The sequence below is a fragment of the Notothenia coriiceps genome, unplaced genomic scaffold (assembly GCF_000735185.1).
Source record: "Notothenia coriiceps isolate Sejong01 unplaced genomic scaffold, NC01 NC01_scaffold00037246, whole genome shotgun sequence".
In the NCBI taxonomy this organism is placed as follows: Eukaryota; Metazoa; Chordata; class Actinopteri; order Perciformes; family Nototheniidae; genus Notothenia; species Notothenia coriiceps.
The window spans coordinates 5103972-5113350 of NW_011369947.1; the positions used below are offsets into that span (position 1 = coordinate 5103972).

The 9379-nt window shown below is 42.0% G+C and overlaps 1 long non-coding RNA gene across 3 annotated transcripts; it reads right to left on the minus strand.

Moving 5' to 3' along the window:
* Nucleotides 1-1917: 1917 nt before the first annotated feature.
* LOC104965636 (uncharacterized) lies at nt 1918-4383 on the minus strand. 3 transcript variants are annotated; one of them, XR_800555.1, is made up of 3 exons: nt 4152-4383; nt 2651-2787; nt 1918-2116 (listed from the first exon to the last, which is right to left on the minus strand). It is a non-coding gene; the product is annotated as an uncharacterized lncRNA (long non-coding RNA). The 3 variants fall into 3 exon arrangements; XR_800557.1 differs by lacking the exon at nt 4152-4383 and adding an exon at nt 3844-4143; XR_800556.1 differs by lacking the exon at nt 4152-4383 and adding an exon at nt 3806-4143.
* Nucleotides 4384-9379: the final 4996 nt, after the last annotated feature.

The following is a 9379-nucleotide window of genomic DNA, read 5'->3' on the forward strand; positions in this document are numbered from 1 at the left end:
TACCCATAAGGAGCTGTACATGCCGCAGTTTTTGCGTGGCTGTGTCTTTAGTTGAAAGCCCAGTGGCGATCTGCTCATCTGTCATCGAAAATAATATGCTACACAGGGGCGGACTGGCCAACTGTGTGTTCTGGAGAATCACAGTACGCCACAGGGCCGTCAGCGAACCGAGCCGGTCGCCAGCGGGCCGTGGCTAATCAGGCTCGGTTCACTGACGGCCGGCACCGCCCTTTATTTATTTAACTGTGTTTAAACTGCATCATGTAAGTTGCGCTGGCAGGCGACAGAGGTCCACAGCTTCCCGCAGCGAGGCTCCCCCCGCCCTCCAGTTGACAGTTAAGGAGCGTTGAGCTTTTTCCTCTCATCATCGCTCTCTGTGTCCCTCTCGTTCTGTACTCTCAGTGCAGATTGGACACACTGTCAGGTTTATATATCATCCATCACAGAGACCAGCAGTATCATCTGACCGGAGGCAGCTGTGCAGGAACAGATAAACTCTGAGGTAGACGAGTGAATTCATCTCAACTCCACGCCGCTCCTCCGCTCCCTTCAGCGTCACCACATCACCCCAATTCTGGCCTCACTGCACTGGCTTCCAATTCGGTTCCGAATTGATTTTAAACTCCTTTTATTTGTTTTCAAAGCACTAAATGAGCTGGCTCCGGCCTATACTGTATAGCAGAACTCCTCCAGCGCTACACCCCAGCCAGAGCTTTAAGGTCTGCTGACCAGCTGCTGCTGGTAGTGCCCAAGACCAGGCTCAAAACCCAGAGGGCACCGAGCCTTCGCAGCAGCTGGCCCCAGGCTCTGGAACACTCTGNACACACACACACACACACACACACACACACACACACACACACACACACACACACACACACACACACACACACACACACACACACAAAATTAACATGATGTCAATGTCTATTATACAAACAAGTCCAGTCTCATGACATGCAATAAACTGTGTGTTTACAAGCTGCATCCCTTGCATCATGTGCTCTCTGCAGTTTGTGCAAATAAGCGGCTGCATGTCGACACAAAGAATATTTGCACACATTTCCATATCCTGTGCCGAGTCTCAAAGACCCTGCTGTGAAATGAGGTTTTAGCTCGTCAGGAAATGTTTGATAGATATGTCTGCCGTTTCAAAACAAACAAAGGTATAGGATGTGATTTATTTCGTATCATGCTATCAAGTATTTTTTTCTATACTTCCTGTATTGCATATTCAAAGCAATACTTCTTACCTTTATTTTATTATCACATACACATTTATTATTTCAAAACCAGACATTTTTAATCTCTTATCATTATTTTATTATATTTTTTCAAGCATGATTTTTTAATTGAAGACAATTTGACCCCTTCTTGAATTCATTGTATTCTAATTGTATTTAATAAATATTTCAAAGCAACACTTCTCTTCCCTGTTTGAGTTGTTATCATTTTATTATTTCTATTATAAGCACAAAATAACTAATGCAAGAATTTGTATTTCCTCATGTATATGTACTTTTCTAAATGCTATTTTATTTCTACTTGATGTTTATTTATAGTCTAATTTCTCTTTTGTACAATGCCTTGTCTTTTTATGCTGCCTATATTATTATTATTAGAAATTTAGATTTAAATTCAAGACTTTTTTTGTCGCTTTTATTCAATTTTGTATATTGTTTGTTATTATTTGCTGCTTCAAAGAATATTGAAATAGTATAAGTTACATTTTTAATAGATCTGAGAGTAACGTACACTTTTATTCATTTCAATTAATATTTGTGTTCTTATTTGCTGCTAATAATAATAATAATATTGGAATAGTCAAAATAGTAAATGTGTTCAGGTAATCAGAGTGACGTGCCAGGAATAGTGAAATAGTCAAACTAATATATATTTGTAATAGATACTGAGAGTAACGTACGTGCCAGGCGCCCCCCGGCGGGCCCCTCCCCAGCACCAGGTGAGGGACTGATCTCTCAGGCTCGTATCTCCAGTCCAGAGGAGACGAGTGGTCCAGACCAAAGTCGCTGTCAGGGAGCAGCAGCGAATCAAAAAGCACCGCCACGGGGTTAGAGGAGCGGCCCTCCAGACCCTCACACAGGTACTCCAGGTCCTACACACACACACACACACACACACACACACACACACACACACACACACAGAGAGAGACACACACACACACACACACACACACACACACACACACACACACACACACACACACAGAGAGAGACACACACACACACACACACACACACAGCTCTATAAGTCAGCAGATAAAGGAAATATTTACATGAAAGATTCTAAAGACATGTAAACAATAACATATGTATTATAACAATAATAACAAAGCTGTAGAGTTGGAAACAAAACATTACATTTTGCAGATTTTATGTTTACCAATTTTAAGAACAACAGTTCAGCCGATGTCCTGTTTGTGTGTGTGAGTGTGTGTGTGAGTGTGTGAGTGTGTGCTTGTGAGTATGTGTGCGTCTGAAACAGTGTGTGTGCTTGTGAGACAGTGTGTCCGTCTGTGTGTGCATGCGTGAGTGTTACTCTGTGTGTGTGTGTGTGTGTGTGTGTGTGTGTGTGTGTGTGTGTGTGTGTGTGTGTGTGTGTGTGTGTGTGTGTGTGTGTGTGTTACCTGCTCCATCAGTGACAGATGTGGCTGTTCCCCCAGTTTGCTGCTCAGCAGGGGGTTTGGGTGCGATACCTCCGGCGACAGGTAGGGGATCCGACCCGACAGCAGGTAGGAGAGGCAGATCCCTGAGGGGCCGTTACCTGAGAGAGAGAGAGGGAGAGAGAGAGAGAGAGAGAGAGAGAGAGAGAGAGAGAGAGAGAGTTAATTAACACTTTGAACCCTTTGGAGTTCAGAGACACAGCAGCAGGCTTCAAGGTTCAAGGCTGTTATTGTCATGTAGAGCGACAGTGTGGTTATGTCAATGAAGATCTGAGGTCACAGGCTCTTCCAACAGGGCAACACTATAACACAGATCAAATATTAATTGCAATTTGACATATTAGATAAATAACTATTAAAGGTGGGGTAGGTCATTTTGGAGAAACCAGCTCGAGTGCGCTAGAATTTGAAAATACACAACCGGAACAAATCTGCCACTTCCTTACAGAGCCCCTCCTCCAACACACAGGAAAGCGCACATGACCAATGAGGGCACGAGATAAGTTTGTGCACAGATGGAAGGCTGACAGGCAGGTAGGCCATCCAGTTATTTTAGCCGGGCCGGCTCAGATGATTGGTCGTGCTTTTTACAGCGCCACGGCTTCCACAGATTGATTTTTTGTCAAAGCACTTCAGATATTCATTGCTATCGGGATGTTGAGAGCATTCCATGGAATATAACAACAAGTGTATCTCGAGCCGGTTTCTCAAACTTACCTCCCCCACCTTTAAGTTGCAAACAGATGAAGGATGTTCTCTCAAGAGTTCAGGTGTTGAAAAGTCTTATGGCCCGTGGATGAAATGAGTCCTGTGGTCTCAGACCTGATGCTGCGGTCTCCATTAACACTTTAAACCTCTTTTCTAGATGTAATCATTATTCATTTTGTTTTCTAATAAGCATTACATTTGTGGGTTTAAGAGACTTTAAATATTATTTGTATCGTATTAAATGTCATTATAATAAGTAAGAAACCTGTAAGACTTGTTAACGCTGCTTTTTTATCGATTTTATTATATTATTATTAGCAAATATAAATGTTTTAACACAAGACGTTTTATCCCTTTTTATTATTTTAAGGATTAACATTTGTATTGGAATTTTTGTGTGTTTTGAATAACCTCGTTATGAAAGTCATCGGAGCGACAGCATGACTCACATTCACCTGTGCTACCACTCCGCAGAAGCTCAGAAGCTCAAAGCAGTGAAAATGAAACACATTACAGACAGAAAAGAAGACAATTATTAAAAATAAAGTATTTATAGAAATCAATTATAAAGAGAAATAGTCAGTTTATCGACATCTGCCTCATATGTTATTTTAAACAGATTCATTCAAAGACTTTCTAGTATTTCTGAAACTATCCCATGCTACTAAACTGCTTTTATTCTTTTGGACAGATCATATGATATTTAGCACAGTTGTCTCCTATTTTTAAACACTTAAGGTGTGTTCTTCAATGTTACCTGGGAATGTAGCTGAGACTTTGCGCTGCGTTCAGGCGCTTTGGAGAAGGTAGGAAAAAGGGGAATTGTGCCGTTTCATATTGAGCTACAAATTACACATACGCAGCGAAGCAAAGTCAGTCAGTGAGAAGCTGCGTCCGCTCTAAGGCTCTCCATTCCTATTATGGAAAGTGTGTGTGAGTGTGTGAGTGTGAGTGTGTGTGAGTGTGTGTGTGTGTGTGTGTGTGTGTGTGTGTGTGTGTGTGTGTGTGTGTGTGTGTGTGTGTGTGTGTGTGTGTGTGTGTGTGTGTCGTCTCTCAGTCTCTCAGTTTTTCTGAGATTATTAGTTATGTAACTGCTGCCTTTTGTTCAGCGCTCACTATCATGAGTGAACAGTTGTTCAGGAAGCACAGGGTCTCTCAGGTGAATCTGAGGTTTCCTATGAAATCTCAGATGCTGATAAAGCTAAATGTGTCGGACATGAACTGAAGGACTGGGTTCAAGGTCCCTCGCCCTAACAGCTGGAGAAGCCTTGAGCAAAATGCAAAACCCATCAGTAACAGCTGTAATCTATATCGTGGTGATACAGAAAGTGAACAGGAAGTTAGATGTAATCCCAGGGGGGAGGTACACTGAAGTACACTTAATTTAAGTATATACTTATATGGCAACTTGATTAACATACTAAAAGTGTGCTATTTTCAATGTACAACAAATATTGTATATCTTAAATGCTATTGGAGATATTCTTCATGCATTCAAGTTGTGCTATTTAGAGACACTATTAAGATGCAGTAAAATAAACTTAAGTAATCACTTTTTTTGCTTATATGTACTTTAATAATGTACATTTTTACTCTAAGTATAATCCCCTTTTAGATAACTATACTGATTAATAACTGTTTAGCTGAACATGTTGTACTTCAATATATTTAAGTGCAATTCAGTAGTGACTCAAGATAGAAAAGTAGAAGTACTTTCTCATACCATAGGCATATAAAAAACAACCTATACTATCAGAATGGGTTGGGGAATAGTGTTAGTACATATGGATGGAAACGCATCAGCAGTCTCTCATAGTGACTTGCAGGGCTAAAAATAGACTCTGCCTCTGCTGCATCTTGAATATTAAGTGTGAATGAATGAGAAAACCTCTGTGCCTGTGTGTGAGTGAATAAAACAAAAGGGTGAGAGAACAAGAAAGAGAGAGAAAGGCAGATGCAACCTAGGCTGCCATGTTTGGGGATTTCTGTCAGTGGAAGATGTACAGTGGAGCAGCAGCAGCGGGAGGAACAGCTGATGTTTGGGGACGGAGATGGGAGGTGTTATGTTCTTGGTCGAGACAGAAAACGAAAAACAAGCCCTGCGTTTGGAGTAGGTGACGGTTTGGGGGGGGTGGAGGGGGTGTGGCTGTGAAAGAGGGCGGCGCTACTGTACTATATGAAGGACCCCATGTATATGTACTCGAATACAAGCTCTCCTGTCCTAACCAAACAGGTCGGATGTGTATGAGGCCGCTTTTGTGAAGCGATGTCTTTTCAGCTCACACCTGGAACGAGGAAGCACTGAGAGTTTTTTTTTAATTTACATCTTTTTTTGTTGTTGCTCCTGCTGTTAAGAAACAAAGGAGTTATTTCTTTGTATGACTTTTAAGGGATGTCATTGGAATATGTGCTTTTGGCTCAATAATCGGAATATTTAGTTTGGGAGCTGTAGTGCAACCTATGACACCGGCAGGCAGGAAACTATATTTACCACTACATGTATTACACTTTAGATTTGCACACCTTTTTGTCACAAGTTGCTGACAACGCAATAACTTTCCTCATCAGATAAGTGCGGCACTTCCTACGTGGTTTTACGCACACACGATACGCTTGAGCTCCAGGCGAGACAAGCTTAACGTGGTGTGTGCTGCATAAGAAGATTAAAACATAACCCAAATAATAAACCTCCAGCCATCAAAATGACAGACGGTGCCAGACAGAGGAGCAGCACGTCGGGCTCTGCAAAGGATGCTGCCGCAGAGGAGTCGGGAGGTGGAGTGGCGCTCAAGAAGGAAATCGGGCTTGTGAGCGCCTGCGGAATCATCGTTGGTAAGTGATCAGTCCGCCAATTCTGCCATATGGTGCTAACAGTTGTCTAACTCACCCCCAAGCTTCAATTTCCCCTTCCATGTTGCCTTTGCAGTTCATTTGTGCGTCTTGGAAAGTATAAAAAGTATATTTGATGGTGAGGGATGTAAGGAGACAGATGGAGAAAATGCATATATGGAGGAGTGGGTGCTGCCACCTGTGTTTCAGTGTGATTGTGAACAGGGGTGTAAAAGCTGCCCTGGGATCCCCCCCCCTTAATAGGTCATCATCAGATGTCATCATTTCTTTGCCTGGCCAGGGATGGTTATGTCGTCACCCTCACTCAGCTCTGATGTTGGAGACTAGGAACATTCAAAGCCATTTGTAGGCTCACGTGACTGATCTGGACACAGTGTAATGGCTGGAGACAGTGGACAGTCATAAATTGGCTTGTAGCACCAGAGATAAAAATCTTAAAGAGACATTCCAACTATTGTTATAAATGAAGCTCATGTGGTACTAAGTTGTTTTATTTCTTATGTAGCTCTGGAGGGGGTCTTTGAAATCTGATAAATTAGCCCTGGTGGTATCATTAGAGTACATTTGATTTGCATTGTGGGAAATGTAGTAGCCAGGGTTTTTCAGTCTTTTGCAAGCCTCTCAGTTTTGTGGAATTACGATTTCTTAATCACAAGCGCTAAATCGGTTGCCCTATTAATACATTAATTGTTTCAGTTCGACTTTGTACCGGGCTTTAAGGAATTACATAGATTTTGTTTTACAATACGGACTTGTGTAATGCCTAAATTGCAGGAGGACAATTTTGTTTACTCCAGATTTAAGAAAAACATCTTTGTTTGATCAAATCCTCCAAAACAACACCACTTGGTCAATAATCCAACCTCTTATCCAATGAGATCTTGGGGGTAAAGGACACACATGCAGTAGCAGGGCTGAACAGAGGAGAATTCAATACAGACTACAAACAAGCAGAAATAACAACATCAGGAGACAGATGGGTCAGTAGGCGCATGCAGGAGGATATATGGCACAGGTTGTCCAGGTGAGTGTGTGTGGTCTTCGGATGACCTTGGCATCGTGAAGAAAAGGGTGGGGATGACTCATCCGAACGTGCGTTTCCAGGGTAACGGGATGAAAGAAGGCAGAGTGAGAGTGTCTGCACATGGGAAGTCCCGAGAGAAAGACAGGACAGGAGCTGGGGAAAAGGGAGGATGAGGGAGAGATGAAGAACAACCTTGGCAGAAGGCTTTGTACTTGGTAACTTACTGCCTACATCCTTGAGGTTTTACACTTGAGGCCTCATTTCAACTATGCTTTAAGTAGCTCAGTTTACGTTAAGCTTAACCAACTAAATGTACACTTTCACACCTTTCTAGGATCTGAGATAGTTGCAAGAATATATGAGAATGTGATTCCGCCAACATTCCTCTTTGTTGCCCCACACTTGATCGTATCTTTGCAACAACACGTAGATAATATAATTGATAAGGCATTTGACTATCCATTCATCAGCTGCCGATTAAGAAACAGGTTGGCAGCGACTCGTGCCACCTTAGAGCCTTTCTTTACAGCCGAGCACAGTCCATACTGTAGGTGCAGTCACCAGATTTTTCGTCCTTGAGTGAGTCACTCATTCATGCCCCCCCGGCTCACATTGTCATGTGGGAGAGAGTCCAGGTCAGGAGACTCGTCTGATCCTCTGGTTGTGAACATGCCCCGCTGGGTTTCCATGAAAAGGGCCGAGCACACGAGAACATCAAACGTTTTTTATGGCCTATTGTACAGTCCAGGCACTTATCACTCACACACATAAATCCAGCACGTGCAAGACGGGGGATTGGGATTAGAAGTGAACTTTTGGCCACTTGGAGAAAAAAATGCCCCACCCTGATAACGCTGTTCTATTAGCTCGTCTGGCTTAGCCGTGTCTGAGCTCCAGTCCATGCCCTCTCATTACATTACTCCACAAATTCACTTTTATCAATCATTGAGTTTTATTCCATACGAGTAGCTTTTATGTTTTACATCCGCAATCAAAAGTCTTGATGACACTCCTCTTTCTCGTAAATTGCTTCCTTGTTGTAAATTGCTTTAGTGTAATGACACACACACACACACACACACACACACACGTACAAACATGTACACACTCACATGTAAACACACATCTGTGTCCTTTTACACTGTTTAGCATTTGTTTTACTCCATACATGCTCTCCATCAAATCATCAGGGAGAGTTAGCACTGAACAAACATGAACTTACATCAATTACTGAAAGACACACTCACATCTCCACCAGGATATCATCTAAAACATCTGATTTTGATGTAAGGCAAAATCACCACTGCTTCTTAAATTAAATCTGAAATGATAGGTATGTTCCATGCCATTATAATTTGTTTTATATTTATTTCCAGCCTTAATGTCTACCGCTAAACAATTTCATTTGCATACTTATTTATATAATGTGTCAGTTACATGAGTGGGTCCATAAGGAATCTTTGTAAGAAACCTACATTTACAAAATAAAGTCTAAACATTGTCATGGTGGCCAGAAAAAAACCTCCCTGTTAGTCACTTTTAGTTGCCAATATTTGAAGCAATCAGACACAAACATTTTCTTTTTGTAGAAGGACTTCACATCTGGATAAGGTTTCCAAAAAATATAATTGATTCTACAGTCACCGACTTGTAAAACATGTTTTCTTTTACATTCTTTTGAATTTGATTTGACATATGCCATTTGAAGCTGGGAGAAATCAAACAGCTTCTGGAGAAGCTTCCTCTTCAAAATCAGATTACTCAACACAGCTTCCCCCATTCTCGTTTTACTGACACAATTGGCCAGTCAGGGACAGGAGCCGAGCTAGATGACAGGGAGTCAACAAGTGGGAAGAAGTAGGAGAACAAAAAGGAGAAAAAGCAGTCTCCCTTTAAACAAAAAACAATAAACAAACAACAATATTAGTGCACCAGCAGGGAGCACTGGCTCTCAAAATAGTCTGTGAGCGAGGACTGTGTGTGTGTGTGTGTGTGTGTGTGTGTGTGTGTGTGTGTGTGTGTGTGTGTGTGTGTGTGTGTGTGTGTGTGTGTGTGTGTGTGTGTGTGTGTGTGTGTGTGTGTGTGTGTGTGTGTGTGTGAGATAGTGTCGT